General features: G+C 44.4%; 1 long non-coding RNA gene across 1 annotated transcript in view; it reads left to right on the forward strand.

Annotated features, from left to right (window-relative positions):
• LOC105193153 overlaps positions 1-18,576 on the forward strand; it is a 340,949-nt gene that overhangs the window by 241,110 nt on the left and 81,263 nt on the right. The window contains exon 6 of the long non-coding RNA XR_850576.3: positions 17,834-17,877. This is a non-coding gene — a long non-coding RNA (uncharacterized LOC105193153). The remainder of the gene's footprint in view (positions 1-17,833; positions 17,878-18,576) is intronic.

Consider the following 18,576-nt stretch of genomic DNA (forward strand, 5'->3'; position numbering starts at 1 on the left):
TATAGAAGGCGGGATAGAGCGTTTTTAGGATACTCGCTTAATTAGATCTCCTTGCCTGTCCATCCGGATCGTATTTTACAGAATCATCTTAAGCTGCAAACTCGGGATAACGACGTTAGCGTCAATATATCGGTCCAAATGGCATATCCGCGAATATGTCGCCTGCGTGCACAAATACATAAGGGCAATCGTCAGAGTATTGGTTCGCGCCTTGCCAAGTCAATTAACCTACTTGCATACTATTACTAACATAACGACATCCATTTTATTTATGTTTGTTCAGCGCAAGAAGTTTCTGTTCTAAGCGTTGAACGGACATTATTCACGTGAAAGAGATGGATTGCCGATACAGTTTGTTGCACTTATAAAGCAGCCGATGACGGCGATGACCCTCTGGTCACGATCGATAGATCAAACCGGATCAACGTACGTAGGACCAGGAGGCAAGCGCGATTGCTTTAGAAGCGCTCGTTGCAACATTGCCGACGAGTAGGCGGACGTACGTAATTATGATTAGATAAAAATATTTCTGTAATTGCACGCTAGGCCGTCACCGTGATTTATTGCGTGCCATTGTACGAGACGAGCAAAACGAGAATAGACGGGGAAAGGTCTGTAGTCAGGAAACGAAATCTCCGAACAAATCCCCGACGTTTATGCCTGCAGCTTACAACGCGACGTGACGCGCAACACGTATGTACAACACGCCCACCCATCGGGATAAAAGCGCGCGTTCGTCAGGTTTCGCAATCGTATGGAAATAAGGCGCTAAGTAAGAGTTAAGGCGAGTGTGTTTGACCAAGTGGCGCCAGTCGGTCTTTCTTCTATTCGTCGCGTCTCTCTCCCCGATCTGCCTTATCTCCTCTTCGTTCTCGCACATGCTCGGAATCGCTCGATTCGCTAGGACGATCCTCGAACCACCCATTCTATCTATTGTGACACTCCGGTTGCGACAGAGAGACGGATTTGAAAAGAGAAGTTAGAATTCGTACCCTTTGTCTTTGTCTTCTCTAATTAGAGAACGCTAATAACTTTTCACGTCTCATTCAAATGTTATCTGGACAATACGCCGGGAAATTTTCGTTCGACCATTTCTTACTCACGCGCCTCTCGACTCGTGTTCCACTCGTAAACCTCCGCTAGTAATTAACCCGGGTACTTTATTGCCCGCAGCGTTCATGTCTCGTTAGTGGTAATTAGTTTGCATAATGCATAGACACTGGGGAGATTAGATTCGCCCGCTGACGAATTGAAACCGGCTTGCGATAATGCGGAATGATAAAATTCGTTTTGTTGCGTAAGATTCGCCTTTGAAAATTCTCTGCGAATACTTGGAAAGGGATAATAAATTTCAAACTGCGCACCTTCTTGGTTTGAATAGCGCGAGTTGCCGTGATGTATGAATCCTTTGTGTTAAATTGCGAGTTGCGACAAATGCGCATTGCACGTGACGGAGCAGCGTAAATACGAGAGCATGTCTCATCCTATATTTGACAACTATTCAAAGATTTTATTACGCTTTTAATAATTTATGTTAATTTGTTTTACGCGACGTTCCATTAAATGCAGTGCACACAAGTTGCATATTGTATAAAAATTTTATTTAATTTCATTCAGTTGAATAACAATCTGTTATTCGAAAATGTAATTGAATGTACAGTGCGAGACAAAGAAACAATAAACTACGAGCATCGTAACGACATTATTTGGAGAATGTTGTATGGAAAGGGGTAAATTGTCGTTCGCTTGGAAAGAAGAAATTGATCCGTCCTCGGTATACGCGGGCACGGATTTTCCTCGAGCTATTCTCTGAAGTAACAGAAATTTGATCTTGCCAACGCAGTCAGGTCACTTTCGACATTTAGGTCAAAAATCTCTCCCGCGTCGCTCGGGCGTCGTTTGGCGTCGTCGCTTCTCTCTTCCGCGACACAATAAAATTCGGAATACACAGGCGGCGGTGAGCGAGCTCTTTCTCCTTCTCCTTCTCTCTCGCAACTTTCTTTCCTCGGGCTCTATTTTAATTTCCCAGTCCCCCGGATATCGTCGTCGACGGTCCGGGGAACGACCACCTACTGAAACATAGAGAGAAAAAGAATAAGAAATCGACCGTTCTTCTATGCGTTTCCATCTCGACCGCGTGTACGTGCATATCGCGTGTAACGCAATTCGCAAACTGCCATTCTTTGTGACTCGAAACACATCCAAGTTTCGTTTCTCCGCTCTTCGCGGGCGATGCTTTTACGCGACGTAACTTACGAGTCGACGACGGCAATCTAGACGAGCGGCCAGGACGACGATATTACTTCCTTGGGTTAGGTTAGTATCATTCAGAGGAGGACCAGGGTTACCGACCCAAGTGCCTCGAGCACGACGACGCTCACCGTATCGAGTTCCTTTAATGCGCCGCCTCCCTTTCATCCCTCCGCGAAATCCTTGTCCGTCTAGCCGGCTTCTCGCTTCGACCGGTATTAAAGCGCGGGGCGAGAGGGGACGACAACTGTGTCCCTCCCTTCTATAATGTTGAGCCAATGTTCGTGCGGTATGACCGGGAGTACGCCGTCGTCGCGTCGTCTTGCTGAACGGAAATTCGGACGATATCGAGCTGGCTCGCGTTGCAGGGGCTCGACTTTGGATTTCAGCGCCTGTTCGAGAGCACTTAAGGTGGATCCGAGCCGGATGAGACGATGTCGCCGACGTACCGGTGGCGGTGGACGTCGTTGTCGATAGTCGGGAGAGAACTCTCGAGTAGGTAGAATATTGCATAATGTCCCCAGGGCTAAGTTCGAGGAAGAGCTCCTCTCACGCGATTTCGAGGACGGCACGATCGTAACTCTACCGAATATTGCCGATATTAACGTTACTATCCATAATATCGCCCGAATGTCGTCGACGTTTAACCCTTCCCGCTCCTTTGCATCATACATTGCAGTAATACTGTAACGATTTTAATAACCCGCTCGGCCTTTGTGCACGGCCTTTCAATTAGCATATTAAATTTACTAAATGTTTCTTTGTACAATTATTATTACTGTTATACAATAAGATTTGTTGTTTTCATCGTTTAGCTTAATTACTTTTTATCTTATGTGCTCCGACAACTGTATTAATATTTGTAATGCTTTATAGTTTGTTAAAAAAAAAAGAAAGTATAAGAATTCCGTCATACCTTTATTTTGAAGAGAAACTTTTGAAGTCTCTTGATCCCTTACCTGAAAGAATATTATTTCTCGAAGAATTATATTCATGTTGCGCAAGAACTTGGGTGTTCCACAGTGATGCCTTTTACCCGAGAGACGGTATAAAGAACATCATCTCGTGCTAAATATAAGTGTCGTGTCCAAAGAAGAGGCATTGCTTAAAGCATTTTTATTCGTATCCTGATGGAGGACCGACGACACGATGGGGAATGGGGAAAGAACCGAGGTGCCTCGAAGTTTTTCAGGGTGGTTGTCGGATATAATCACTGCAGGACCATCCCTCCTAGTCTTCTCGCTGGTACCCTTTCCGTCCCACTTTTTATTCCGCGAGGCCTGTCTCTTTCTCCTTTTCTCGTCGACACCAATCCCTCCTGCCTCCTTCGTATTTCGTTTCGCGGCATTGTCCCTTTCAGCCCCCATGGGATTGCGGGGCCAACACGGCGGGATATCGGATCAATTTTTTAAGCCGAGGGTGCCGAGACTTTACACTTCTTGAGAGACGGCGTTGGGGTGGGTCCCGGCGCGCAGTCAGAAACCTTCGCGGCTGCTCCGCTCTCGGGGGCTGATACTTCGGCTTGGTGTCGAGATCGGAATGAGGGTGAAATCAAGCCGCGAAGAAAATTAAAACGAGGAACTAAAGAACGTTGAAAGGATCGCGGCCAGGATGCTCACGCATCTCCAGCTTTACCACCAACATCCCTGAGACGCGCTCGCTTTTTCACCAATCTCGTCACCCCCCTCCCCTCCCCCGCAACATCCAAATACGAACCTCCTTAGCCTTCCGACTTTCTTTCCCTGGTAGAGTCGTCGTCACGCGAAAACGACGTGATTGCTCTTCGTCTTATGTCCGGGCACTTTCTTTTCATCCTCTTCCCTTCCCCGTCATCTTTTACGCTTTCGTGCCTCAATCTTTTTCGCGCTTATATTCCGTCGATATTCATTGTTCGTGTTCCTTCAATTTTTTTAATGAGAGTCGTTTTCAGACCGCATATTTATTAAGAAAAAAAAACTTTTAGGTTTATTAAATAAGCTGCAGCGAATTGTGATCGCCGTAATTATATCAGAAATATATTTTATAAAATAACATTTAGTTTAACAATTTTTAAAATGTTGGGAAACATGTTTGCGGAACTATAAAATTAATTTAAATCTCTATTTTATTTCAATCATTATGAGTATATCACAATTTAAAAAAAAAGTTTATTGAATTCAGCGAAAAATCGAAATTGCGTCGGCCATTTATAAAAAAAAAGATTTTATTGTGTAAATAATTAATACAGTATTAATCATAAAATTATTTTATAAACCTCTGCCTTCTTAATTTAATTTTGTGTTTTTTAATCCTGTTAGAGATAAATACAAAAAAATAATAGAAAAAATAGTTTAATAAAAAAGTTTTTCTTTCATTTATAAACATAAATTAACGTTTGTCATGTTTTATTAAAAATGTATACTCATCGCAAAACTGTGATTTTATTTTATATTCCGTACAAGAGTTGCTCCTAAATTTCAAAACCTGACGTGTAGTTCTTATCGTATCTTTTCCATTTTTCTTACTTTATCCATTTTGCCAATATCTTCCGCTTCCATGCTCTTTATGCTTCCCCCGTGATACGCGTACTTGGGTGACATCGATCGTTTCAAGTTACGCGAAGAGTTTTTAATTTATCTCGACGACGCGACTCGGTTTCTCCCCCATCGTAAGACATGGGAATTTGAAGTCGCAGTAAACGGTAAAACGCCGATCGAATCCTCACAAATGGATACTGCAGAGAACGAGGGCGCGTTTTATAAACAAGCAGACGTGCGCAACGACCCTGTGAAATGTGGAAGAGAGAAGGAGAAGTTGCGCTTTCGGGCGCGCGAATAGCCGCGAGAAACGGTTACTTCGTTTTAGAGCAAGCGACAAAAAAGCTGTCGGTTGCTGCTCGCGATACCTGAAAGAGCCCTTTCCCGAAAGAGAGCGGACCCGGCTCGGGCCGCGAATACGAGCGTTTTTACGAGAAGAGTAATTTCGATTCGTGGCTGTAAACGCGCGAGCGAGACGGTGCGATCCATAAAGCGGGGTGCTCGCGCTTCGATCGAATTTTCGCTGCTGCACGCGGGCGACAGGAGAGGAGAGCGCGAGAGGCGCGCACTTCGTGAATCGCTTCATTTCTCAGTCGAGGATTATAACGCCCTCGACCGCCAATAATAAAATAAATCACGGCCTCGTAAAGGCATCCGTCATGCCCCGGCGTGGCGGTGTCTGTGTACGCGAAAACGGCGCGGCCTGGCGGTGCCGTCGTCGATGTGCTCGCCGTTCGGCGTTGCGGTTGTAATATAGTTTAGTGCTAACGCACGAATGCTTAGAGAGAACGGTTGACTCCCCCCCCCTCTCTCTCTCTCTCTCTCTCTCTCTCTGCGCCTCGCCCCAGAGATGTGCCACAGTGGACGAAAGCCAAGTGAGGCTATATTTCTTTATTTAATGCTGGTAGTAACGCCTTGATGGCAAATCCGTTTTATTCTTACGCTGACTCAGCCCACAAAAGCTCCGGCTGGGCAAAGCTCTCTCGCTGCCGCTCGTGCTGCCAATCTTATATGGCACCCAACAAGCGTTACTCGCCTCTTCTCGCCCTTTCACGCGTCATTGTTCGCGCGTACTTCGATTACCGATTCGCGGACTTCCATGTTGTTCCCAGTAAATAAGTCGGACGAGTCGCACCGTACGTGACTGTGATTTTTTCGAAATCTCGATAGATGTCGCATTGAAATGTATTATGTCTAAAGAAACTAACGTTACTTTAATCTTAAGATTAAAGTGAAATAAACATTCCTGTTAAAGAGAATTCACTTACAGATAGAACAAAACGCGGTCGAATGAGACAGATAGGACGTATTTTGTTAGATACACGCTTCGTGCATTTCACGGGATGGGACTTAGCCGCTCGGAATTACCTTCAAAACTCCGTCTGCGCGCTATAAAGTACTCACGGGAATTGGATGGTCGGTCCCTCGCGCGTATATACGATCGCGCTACTCCAATCCATTTTCGAACTTTTCCATTGAAACGCCACGAAAACATTGAGTAGCCATTGGGACCGGAAACGAGTAATTATAGCGATCGTCGAGACACTATCGGGAGCCGAATTTACGGTCGCCGTTATACACGTTTAACGACCCGTCTGACCTAATTGCACGCGGGAGCGACGAACGGCGATAGGAAACGTGCACGTACGAGCTTCGAACCGATCATTTTTGCAGCGGCTCTTTAGCGACACTCTTCCCGAATTTGCAAATAACGACCGGGTTTTTTTTTCGAGCGGCGCAATATAAAGAGCTTTTACGATGACGTTATGCACGTCTGCACGTGTTGTAGCGCGCAGGGTTCCACGCGCGTCTGTGTGCAAGAGGGTGGGTGGAAATACGCATGGTGGATGCGTGGCGCACGCAGAAACCAATAAAACAGAAAATTATAACTGTGGGGTAAGGCGACGCTTCGTGGCGTTCTTACGACCCCGACGAGAGCAAGAGCAAACCCTTCTGACTGAAAGCCTGGTCCGAATTGTTTGCATTTATTTGGCATATTTTTACGATATTTATTTCCCGCCGCGGCGATACGACGCCCCTGTCAGTCACAGCCAGCTGTTTGCTCGTCGTTTCTCGTGGCAGGAGAAAGAGAGAAAGAGAGAAAGGATCGTAAAGGGTGCACGCGAGGATGAAAAAGGAGCAACCGATATAAAACGCAGGAGTATGATAAAACGGAAGTCGGTATCTTTGAGTTTTTCCTACGACCAGATGTGAGCCAAGGCTTCTTAAATTCATCTCTCGAGATTTTACGAGAGCCCGAGCGGATTTGTTTAATATCGCACGCTTTGACGTCTGTCTTTTAATTTTTATGGTTTTCTAAATTTTATCTCCCCACAGGGCCGCCGACTTCTACGATCATTAGCCGCGCCTCGATGCGTTTCTGACATTGCTCAAACTTAGGCGTGGTAACTAGTCTCGTATGTATCGCGGTTAGCATGCAGAGAGTTTACTGTTATGTAAAGTGCGTGCACTTACAATGGGTGCACGCGTGCGCTTTCGAGCATTTAACGGGCACGCTCGGTTATGCGTTGCGCTCCTTCGCGCGCCGTCAAGATAAATTGCGCAATCGAAATCCGCCAGCCATCGCTATATTTGATCTGCCATTGCTAAACGCTCCAAACAAGATGGAAAAAGGGCGATGCAGAAAGTAAGAATATGAAAAATTGCGATGAAGAATGAGGCCGAGGCATGGCAGCATGATTTGCATACATCATTCATAAATACATAACACATATATTAAATATTTGTACATTAAACTTCAATACTCTTATTAAATGCTCACATAATACTCGAGGGAATATTGAATAAAAGATTGTTGATTTATTCGAGACAGCAGCTCGTATTCAATGATTTTTTTTTTTTTTGTTTTATTTTCCATCGCCCTTCTTCACGTCATTCATCCCCCAGCGCCACGTTAAAGCCGGCAGTAAGTGATAACGCGAGATAAATATTATACGCGCGATGGTAAAAAAAAAAGTGCGTGCGGTAGAAAGGACGCGGCCGTAAACGCGGCCACAACAACTTATTGCAGGCCGCCGAGTCGTAGGGCGTTAAGTGCCGCCCGTGAAAATCGAATGTGAAGAGGAAATTAGCCCGCTAAGAGTGCCACACGCCACGCCGGATGGCCGACTGTAAAGATAAAGCCGGCTTGGGAAACGACGGAAAATTTCCGAAGCCGCGAAATAAAAGTTCGCATACGTCGGTCCTTTCTCGCCCGATCGTACCTTTCGTCGGGCTTTATTCGCAGCATAAGCTCGTAGCCCTCGCTGCTGCACGGCGTTTCTTGGGGGAAAACGGACGCAGAAGGGTCGGTTTATCCTGCGGGCTGTCTTTATTATCGAGACGGCGGGGATAGAGAGAGAAGGCCCGATCGCCTTTCGCCTTCTTTACAACCGCGAATGCAAATAACGCCCGTATCCGTTCGCCGTTCGCGCGACTTCCTGCCGAAGGAGGATGCCTCCCAAATCGCAAAGGACCACCATTACTTAACTGCCACGGCAGAAATAATAAAATGCAGATCTCTGACGGAAACGTGGAGACTCGTTAAAAGCGTACCAATGCGTTTCCAGAGAGTTTCGAAGTAATTTTATGGCGCTGCATTAATTAAAGAATGTACGCGCTACTTCTCATGCGAATTTCGTTACCTTTGAGACCATAGTCAGAGAGGTTCGTTCTGCAGCCTTGTGACGTCTCGAATTACTTGAAGCATTTTAGTTGGTATAAAATGATGAAATGATTTCTGTATGAATTTCCGACTTGTTTAATAGCAAATAATTTTTGCATCCACGTTATTTTCTTTCAAATCGCTTATATAAATGTATAAAATAGATGAGAGATTACGTTTGGACAAACGCGATACAAAACGACATCAGATTGAACCGTGTGGCGAATGGAAATGCGGAAATCGATAGCGACGTGCGCACGCGAGAGAACGGGATCGAATATTTTCTCGCCCGATTATTTACGAGCGTTTTCCCAAATGCAATACGCCGGTAACGCAACGCCGCGGCGGCGGCGCGATCGTTCATTTTTTTATTCCTGCCGGCGCGCCCGCGCGACGCATCTTCGGGGAGAAAAACGCGTCGCCCGGCCTCCGGGCATTAGCAGTGATATTTTATTCATGAAGCACCTTATATACACGGGTGCCTAACCCAAACCGAGTGCGCGATGCGAGAGCTACTAAATAAAACATCCATACGCGCCTCACCCATAAATTTGTACACGGCTGATAGATTTACAAGCCGCCCTTGCCGAACTGATATTTAAATTAGTCCAACTACGGAGCACACACCGCGGAGTCACTTCGCCGCGGGTGGCAGGCACCGCTTCGCCACTCTCCCTCCCCCTTTTCTGTGGCCCCGGGAAAAAAAGGAAGAGAAAAAAAACATGCTCCCCGCGCAAATTTCGCGGTGGGCGGTGTAGTGCGGCGCGACTACGACGACGCTTTGCCTCACGTTTTTGTGGGAAATCCACTTCGCCGCAACGGTATATCACCCGCAGGTACCTAGTTGGAAGCGAAAGGTCGATACGCGATAAATCGAATTCTCCGTGGAGCACGTATCTGGCTACATATTGGAGTGGATTTCTCTTTTTCCCCGGCTGCTTTCCCTATTAAGCCGCGCAACGGCGCGGCTGTAGAAATGTATACACAGATTTTACCGCTTCCTATATTTCTTTCGTCCCATAGATCCGTTGACAAATCTGCCGATTTTTTTCTAATGAAAGCGTCAGCACCAATAATTCTTTTTGAGTTATGGGCGATTGAAAGTCTAAAGAGTTTCTTAAATCAGATTTTTAAAAATAATACTAACATTTAACATATAATCATATCAATTTTAATTATAATATCGTCATATTGTTTAACAAAGGAAGTCGATATTAATTCTCCTCGTATCATCTCCACTCGTTTGTGAATGTGCATATTTTTCAAAATTCATCAAAATCATTAGGCAGTCACTTGACACGTCCAATAACGCTTCCTCATCAGTAGCCTAGTGGCCCACTTGTTCGGGGTTGAAAAGGGGTTGAAAAGACAAGGAGAATTAAGTGTAACGCGCGCCACCGGTTCCTTCCAAGGGCCGCTTCACATACTCGCCTCACTACGAGGGTGTAAATAATGAACAAAGGGATGATACGAGGAGACAAACGAGGGTTGTCGCTTCTTTAGTAGGTCAATACCTCGCGACCTAAAACGCGCGCGTTTCTTTCGAAGAGGCGGCGAGCTAAGGGGGATGAAGAAAGCGTCGTAGAATTGGTAACGCGATATTTGTTCGAGTTCCAGATGTATTTTGGTTCGCAAACAGTCTCGAGTGAGGTCTCCGAGGGATCGACGATCCTCTAATGGTAACTAAATCAAAGAACGAGTCTGATGAAGTCGAGTATGTCTTTGAAATAGCATCGGTAGCGGTGGCCACAATTCAAAATGAATTTTTCGCATACAATCCATCGACGATTCTCGATGGATTCTCGATGGATTCTCGGTGCATGCACGAGGTTTTCATGTGCCTTTGACGTCGATCAAGTGCGATGGTGCGCGAGAGATCATCCGTTCGCGCTCGACGACGATCCTCCGCGACCGACGCGGAAGACCATGGTTTTACGACACCATCGTTCTCTTTCAATGCACCGAGAAACGCGGCTTTACGCGCGGAATATGCTAAACCGAGTCCGCGGAAACTCAAACCACGTTTCCTCCCCATGCAAATAGCTGGAACGTCTAATGACGATCCTATGCCATGGGCGCAAATCGACGGGGCACCGATTTTTCTTTCCTCCTCTTTTATTCTCCCGTCACCGCGTTCTCTACTCCTCCTTCCCTCCCTGTCTTCCCCCGTGCGTTTCTTCCCTTTGGTGTTCCCCGTGTTCCGGCTATTCTTTCGAGGTACGAGCTGGCGCGGGCATTCGGATGCAAAACGAGTCGTATCACTTTACTGAAAGAATCTCCTCCTACGGTTCTTCATCGGCAAAGAGCGCACTTCTATTGCGGATTCGAAAAGAACCGGAGAGTGAGATGTTAAGTAAAAGTAGCTGTCGACGTACCTTAAAGCGCGATGGCGCATTTGCGTTGATACTAAAACATTCGCGCGTCATGGTAATAAATAATAGTTACAGATAATCAAACGCCGTATAAGCCACATATGTATTTGTACGATTTAGATATTAGGAACACGCGACAGCGCTTCTATTTTAGGCTCGAGCATATCGTGACGAATAAAAAGGGATAAAGGGCAAAGGGCCCGGCGTATACATGTCAGACTAGCGGACTAATGACACGAAATTCTTTTTCGTGACCAAATAAATGTCTTGATTCATTTAGTGTTTGCCTGCTCATTTATTTAGGGCCAAATTGAGGGGAAATTAGGTCAAATGGGGGGCGGTACCGTAGAGCAATCGAAGACACGACACGAGACAAATAACCCAAAGTCACCAGCAGGGAGCGTGTAGGAACTGCCGATAAGGGCGTAATCTTACACCTCTTCCTTTCGGGCTTTACCCACACGAGGTCACGTTCCTTCTTGTTTGCCCTCTTTATTACTTGTAGAAGAGAGGCGCCCAGTTGCTTGGAAACCTGACACATCCGATACAAGCCGCTCGGCAAAAAAAAAGAAGAGAAAGAAATGGATCTTCTTTGATGAGAGTAGATACAAGCGCGGAAGTCCTCCCTCCGCCCTTCGTCTTTCTCCTCCTTTCAGCCTGGTCGGGGATGAAGTGTTCTCGGGACTGGAGAACCTTTCAAATAATGTCGCATCAGCGAAAACGAGTCGCGGCAACGGCGCAATTATGTGTCATCTTCTGTTTATTTTGCAGGAGAAATCGTCGTAAGCAAAATTTCAAAAACGCTTGTGTGTAGTGCGTTAAATTTTAATGAGCGCGCCTCGAGCGCATTCTAGTTCGAAATGTAACGCCATCGAAGCAGTCGAGTTCAATTTTTCCTCGAATTGCGAAATACGCACGTAGGCCACGCGCGACAACGATGCGAATAATGATACTTAACTCGATTCTGCTCGAAATTATTTTGCAGCCTTAGGCGTTAATTAGTGTTTATAATTTACACACACACATACACACATATATATGAAATAGGCAAAAATTTGTAATTTTATTTTATTAATGTTAACAATCATTTTCTTTATCGCGACAAAAGTTTCTTCCACTGAAGAAATTTTTCATCGTAAAATTTGTATACGAATTTTTTCATTAATTCGTTATGTCCCAGATAAATGGAAAAAATTAATCCAACATCGAACAGATGATATCTCACCCACGGACGAAATTCGCGACCGCGTTGCGGCGCAATGTGCCGTAATTAAATCCGCCGTAATGCGGAGAACGATACGCCGCCGCCATTCACCCTCGCGAATCGTACGCACGTATATACCGAGGTTTAATATTTATCGCGTAATAGAATATAACCCGTCGGTGGCCGGAACGGCCGCGTTTACGTGGTTGGTTAACTCAGGAAGCCCGGGGAACGTAAACTCGAAACTAAATCCAAACTAACCGAACTCTCCATGTTTATCCCTCGCGTTCTGTCTCACCCCCTGTCCGCTCGTACCCTCCCTCCCTCGTCCTCGCTCTCGCGACCGGTTATGTTCCATGCTCCGTGATTTCGCGGTGTTTCATCTACGGATATCGTGCTGGGGCAGTCCGTTAGCGATGTATCAGCTTGTATGCGTTCTGTTCGAATACAAGCCGCAAAATTCGATTCTAGAACATTGAAAACTAGAATACGGTAACTGTTGCAGAAAGCCCCTCTGAATCTATGTACAAGTAATTCTGTCAATTAGTGTTAAATTCAAGCTCGATTGTGGCAAAGCAAAAGGAAGCAAAGAAATGTCGCAAAATGAGCAGTTAAGATGTAAAATAAAAATTATTTATTCATAATTTTAATAATTATTTAATAAAATTTGATACGTCTCGATTTTGCTCAGTCATCAGTCGCAATTAAATTGATATTGTTATTAAAAGTATGACTGAATCGTTTTTATTTTACAACTTAATTATTACTAGTTTCACGATTTCTCTTGCATTTTCTATAATTTTGTTTATGCGACTCTATCTTAGAATCATTTAATTTTATGACTACTTACAGAGTTTCTTTGGTACATTTAATTGCAATAAAAATGCCAATTTTAATTTTTTTATTACAATATTTATGTGACATAGTATTATATAACATAACAATGATATGCAATAATAAAAATAATTCAAGTCAACTTAGTCAGCAGTCCTAGTTTATCGTGATGGATTTGTGTTGTGCATTGCGGAACGTACGATCCGCTCGTGCGTGGCGCACACACGCGTGCCATACGCGGCCGTGTGTGTCATGGAATCGTAAACCGGTGGATATTAAACTTTTACAATCCCAGCTCGTTGGCTGGCTGGCTGGTTGGTCGGACAAGAGGTTATGATGATTAGATGTAACTCGATAATACGCGGGGGTCCACCATCCTTGCGCAGCGGCCCCCGGTGGCTTCCAGTATGTTGGCAAAAGCCACGGTCGTTAAAGGTGCCGTTAAATCGGCGAAAGCTAAAAATCGTAAAAGTTTTCTCCCTCGAAGAGAGAATCGAGTCGCGTATCGAATCGGGAAGCGCGTTTATCTTCGGCGCTTTAATTAATAACGGTTACTCACGTACGCGAGATGCTTGAGTTTATGAGAGAATATTGCTTCCACTCGCGCTTTAGTTACCGTGTCGTTTTATATGTAACTGCGTGAAAATAGTAATAAATGCGTTTGGTATATACTAGAGAAAACAGGTACGATTGTACAATCGACGTCATAATCATTTTCAAAACACGCACAATTATTTGTATTGACTCGGTGGTGCATGGCAATAATAATAATCGCGTGTAGAACTGGTTTTCTCGTTGCGTCTTTAATCTCATTGACAATTGCGCCAATAAGAATCGTAAAGCTAGTTATAATTGTAATTACACTGCGGCACGTTGCGCCATAGTAAAATCGATGTAAACGCGATTGTGAATTTTAAGTTTGGGATTATGCAAATGGAAAATACTGGCTTCCTGTTATTCGTCCTTTCTCCGATATCGATACACATATACACGCGAACAATTTAATGAACCTTACGCGCTGCAGAATACTACTTCTTTTTTTGTCGATCTACAGAAATGTTACTTTGTTCCGCATGCGAAGCAAACGTATTTCACTCAACTGCCGTTAAAACGTCTTTCTACAGAAAGATGTAAGGAACGGAAGCCGCCATCGAGTCGGAAAAGGCTCGAGTCGATCGTCGAAACATACGGCAGTCGATCGGGCATCCGGACGCGCATTTTTATGTCCCGACATAAACGTAACGGCGAGTCGTAACGCGTGCCACGGGCAAATGACATTGCATACCCAAGTGAACCTACTACTACCCTTCGCCGGTCGTCATCGGTCCGCATAATAATTCTCGGTATTGTCAAAGCCGAATGCGCGCGCTCGCCCGTTATTAACGTTTATATCGAGTGAGATAACGCGCTCTCTCGCTACCGCGAGAGTAACGATCGCCATCCCGCAGAATCGCCCGGTTTAGGCAAACCCATCGGGGTTACAATTCCGGTTATTGGACGTAATTCGTGATTGGCACTGGCCGTTTCTCCGACTTAGTGCTAATAAATTCGACCTGCCGCCCCTCGAACGGAGAGCGAAGGCAAGGGGGTGGAGCTCGAAGAGGAGAACCTCGAGATATAAAGCGGTTTTGCTTCAGCAGTTTTATGAATATGCTTTCTCGACGCGCGCGGCACCCCTTTCCGGACCAGAAGTCGCGGGGCTCGTCTACGGAAAGGGAGTTGAAAGCCGAACGAGTGTTATAGGTGAACGATAATTTATCGATTCCCCTCGTGAAACAAGGGAAACCTTTCCACGCCATTCTGGAAGTTCGTCCAAAAGTTTCCGGAGTTCTTAACACTTAAGCGCAGTTTCGAGAATCTAACATGAGAAAATTCGTCGATCGAGCGACGGTGATAGTCGGTGATGGGTCCGAAGGTACATGACATCTATTTGTCGTACTCGAAACACTTTTTGTTGCGCAAAAAGTAGGAAGGAGAAGAAGATGTTACGATGCACCGTACAATAATTGACACTCGAATAATCGTGGAATATATAAAAATTGAGAAACTTATCTATGTTCAACTTTGGGAAGTAAATAAATCTTTTCTACGGTGATGAAAAATTCTGCAATACTGCCGCTGACATTTTTCGATATCGGCATTCATGTCTCACAGAAAGGAATGTCTGGCCAGTATTTAATTTCATTTTGGCTGCCTCGGGATTGACCTCTTCGACGAGGATTCGAGATAGGCAAAAGCTAAGAAAATTCATTTACGATCGAAACTTAGTTTCAACGTGTAGAGCCGGAGTCGCTCGCAGTGAGTGGCGAGTTTCTAGTGAAAAAGTGAATTTACCGACAAGGCGAGGCAAAAGGTAAGGAAGCAGAAGCTTTCCATTGCGCGTCTGACAAGCTTATCGTTGGTTTAATCTGATTTTCAGGAGTGCATTGTTTACCTTGGGTAAATAATTTACGGCGTTCTCGCGTGCATAATAGAGTTTCCGCGGTCCGGGACGAAGCGGTCCCGGTTGATTGACGAGGAACCATGAAATTATCCCCCCCTCCCCCTCGTCCCGCGTAAGGCACAACTTCAAAGACGGAAGTCGATGTCGGGGCTGAGCGAATATTTCCCCGGCGAAATTCTACCGCCCTTCGTTGCTCGTGATAGCCTGACAAACTCGTGTTTTATCGCATTATTTATTGCCGCGAGACACACGAGAGCGTTCTCGTTCGTGCTATAGCGATCACCCCACCGTTCCATACACACCCCCCGACGTTCCTTGGCCCGTCGACGATCGCACACGCGCGCACATGTACGCTCGTCTGAGCGGCCGTTATTGATGGATTCCACCCTTATGAAATATCTCAAAGCTCGGTACGAATTTATTGCAAGCAGTTCGACCGGCTTTATCTCGTATTGTTCATGATAAACCCGCAGTGATATTCCACGATATTCCGAAGACTCCTAAAAAGCCCCCGATGAGCCATTATGCGACTCCTTTTTTTTCCCCGTGTCTCTATCCTCGTCGACGTGTATAAATACGTGCGCGTTCGCGCAACGCGTACGCTGAACGCGGGCATTAATTCGCGAGGGGATGATAGATCGCGAAAAAAAGGAAGACCTTTTCCCTGAGAGAAATGTTGCTTCTCGTGAGTTTGAGTACCTTTCAACGTCGACTATTAGAAGACGTTGTTTATTAATAACATACGACGTAATTTTTCCCGATCTCTTGGATAACCCGGAAAAAGTGTGTTTATTAACACAAGAAGTAAGAAGTACCATTTTTCGAAGCGGACCTTGACGCTTAATAATATTTCTATATCAATTTTATTAAATATACTTTTCAGTTCTGTAAACGGCGTGTCGACACGGATGGTCGAACTTAAAACTCAATCCTGAGTTAAAACTAGAAATAATAGGTATCTCAAATTAATTTCTTAACAGTGACACAAACATCTTAAAAAACTGTAAAGAACTTATCGTGAAAAATATCAGCCAGGGTTCAAACTTAGATCTTTCTCATTTCGTCACGGAACTGATCGAAAAACAGCACTTCTTATTTCTGTGGTAATCGTATATCAGCTTAATATTTAACTAATTATGTTTATTGAGTCAGCGTCTTGTAGCTGTTAACATTATTTTTTGTAAAATAGTATCGCAAAATAGTATCGTCGTCTTTAGCACCGGTGCGAACTTTAAATCCATACGCATGATACGATTTATGAAATATTTATAAAAATGCAGACCTTTTACTACAGTGCACCAGCGACAACGCGATTATTCACGAGTGATTAAAAGCCGTAAAATTTTCCTCAGGACAATTTTGTTTGATGCGGAAGTAACTTGAAAAATTCTGTTCATTCAAACCCAGCGACGACGTCATTATATATTTTTTTTTTTGCGGCGAGAAACGCGCGCAACAGGGTTGAATGAGCGCGAATGCACGCAAGCGAGATATTTATTAAAGAAAATGTTCATAATCGTACCCGCTACCAACCGCGTTGCTTTTCCGAGGCTCTGGGCGTCGTTAAAAGAATTTGCACGCACTCGTCAGCCGCTCGTCCGTCCGTGAAGAGACAACGCAAAAGACCGAGGGATTCGCTTGTTTTCTCTCTCTCGCATCTCCTTTGGTTCTGCTTCTTTTAACCGCCGCGCCGCAGCGAAAAATATCGTTCCGTGACTACACGTTGTATGTATCGTACGTGTCGAATTCTTTCGTGATTATAGATGCCGATCACGTCGATCGCTCGTCGTTTCTTACAGGGAGGGAGGAATTTGGGGCAGGTTGCGGTTCCGGCGGTGCACGCGATCCCGCGAAATCGAGGGTTGCAGTCGCCTTTCAGTCGCGCGGCGAGTGTCGGTCCCGTTTCCTCTCTCGCCGGCGCGACGAGTACAATATCAAAACAAGCAAAAACATTTAGCGAGCTCGCGAGATCGTTTCTCGCTATTATGAGAAAGAACGGCCATTATACGACCGCGTCTTATCCGAGGAAATTGACCGCGGTATTATCCGACCGTGTACCACGGGCATGCGAATTCAGGTAAGGCAGGAGTGACGTAAAGTTAGCGAGCAGCGGGCGTTTTTTTTTTTACATTCGATTCAGTTTCGCAACGACGCGAAACGGCGGTACACCGACAGCGCGTGACACGCGATGAAGTGTCGCCATAGACATAAAATCTTCTCGCGATGCCATTCGTTTGCTCTTGCTCTCGCAGGCGCTGACATTAACGGCGGCTGCATATCGAGGTACGCAACACGGCGCAGATTGTTCGATGCTTATCTTATACGTCTATTTCTTCTCCACTGAGAATAACATGGACCCGTCTTGGAAAAAGAGTTATGAAAAAAATTCATCTCGAAGAAGATGAAAAATCTCTCTCTTCGAAATTAATTTGTAACTTTTTTCTAAGAGAAATTATTTCTTAAAACTTTGATGCATAAAGAATTATTGGTTTTTTAATATTAATTGTGTCGTTTGAGCGCTAATCTAGATTTCGTATTTGTGTGTTGCAGGTCAACGTGGCGTTACAACTCCGTCGCTGCGCGTCGTGATGTCGGTGAGTGAGAAATTAACTTTTAATTTTTTGTCAAGCGATTTGAACACCTAATTTCGGACTTTAGCAACAAATTAGCACTTAATTAGCACTTAATTTTAAAATACTTTGAAATTAATTTTGCGCTGCCAGTCGAAGAGGAAGCTAGTTTGATATGAGTAGAATACTGCATTGTTCGGTGAAAGCAATGGACTCGTAATTGGCGAGTTTCGATCGACAGATTTGATCTTTTATCTTACACAAAAAAAAATTCTTTAATTTAAATAAATATGTTATTAGTATTATTCAAATAACTGTTTAATATCCAGCAATTTTTACTTGAATAATATTTACTATGCAAATAACGTTTACTTGTTTGATGTAAATAATTAAATTATTTGAATTGTACTAATAATTTTTTTTTTATTTATTTGAATTTATAGTAATTTTTTTTACCACTGTCCACACATAGATTTTAAATTCTGTGTAAAAATGTCAAACAACTTTTTGGACTTTTAAGTTGCAACTGTGCACGTAGTTGATCGTATCACGTGAAACACCTATTGTTGCGAATGTTCACAAAAAAAAAAAAAATAGATCGAATCTTTGAAACAAACAAACACTCGTTCAGAGTTGTGAAGGTAATGTTGATTAATTGGAAAATAAACCTCTTATATCTAATCATTGCGCCTAGTATCGAAAATATAAAAATGCCACCGATCT

The sequence above is a fragment of the Solenopsis invicta genome, chromosome 3 (genome assembly GCF_016802725.1).
Source record: "Solenopsis invicta isolate M01_SB chromosome 3, UNIL_Sinv_3.0, whole genome shotgun sequence".
Classification (NCBI taxonomy): domain Eukaryota; kingdom Metazoa; phylum Arthropoda; class Insecta; order Hymenoptera; family Formicidae; genus Solenopsis; species Solenopsis invicta.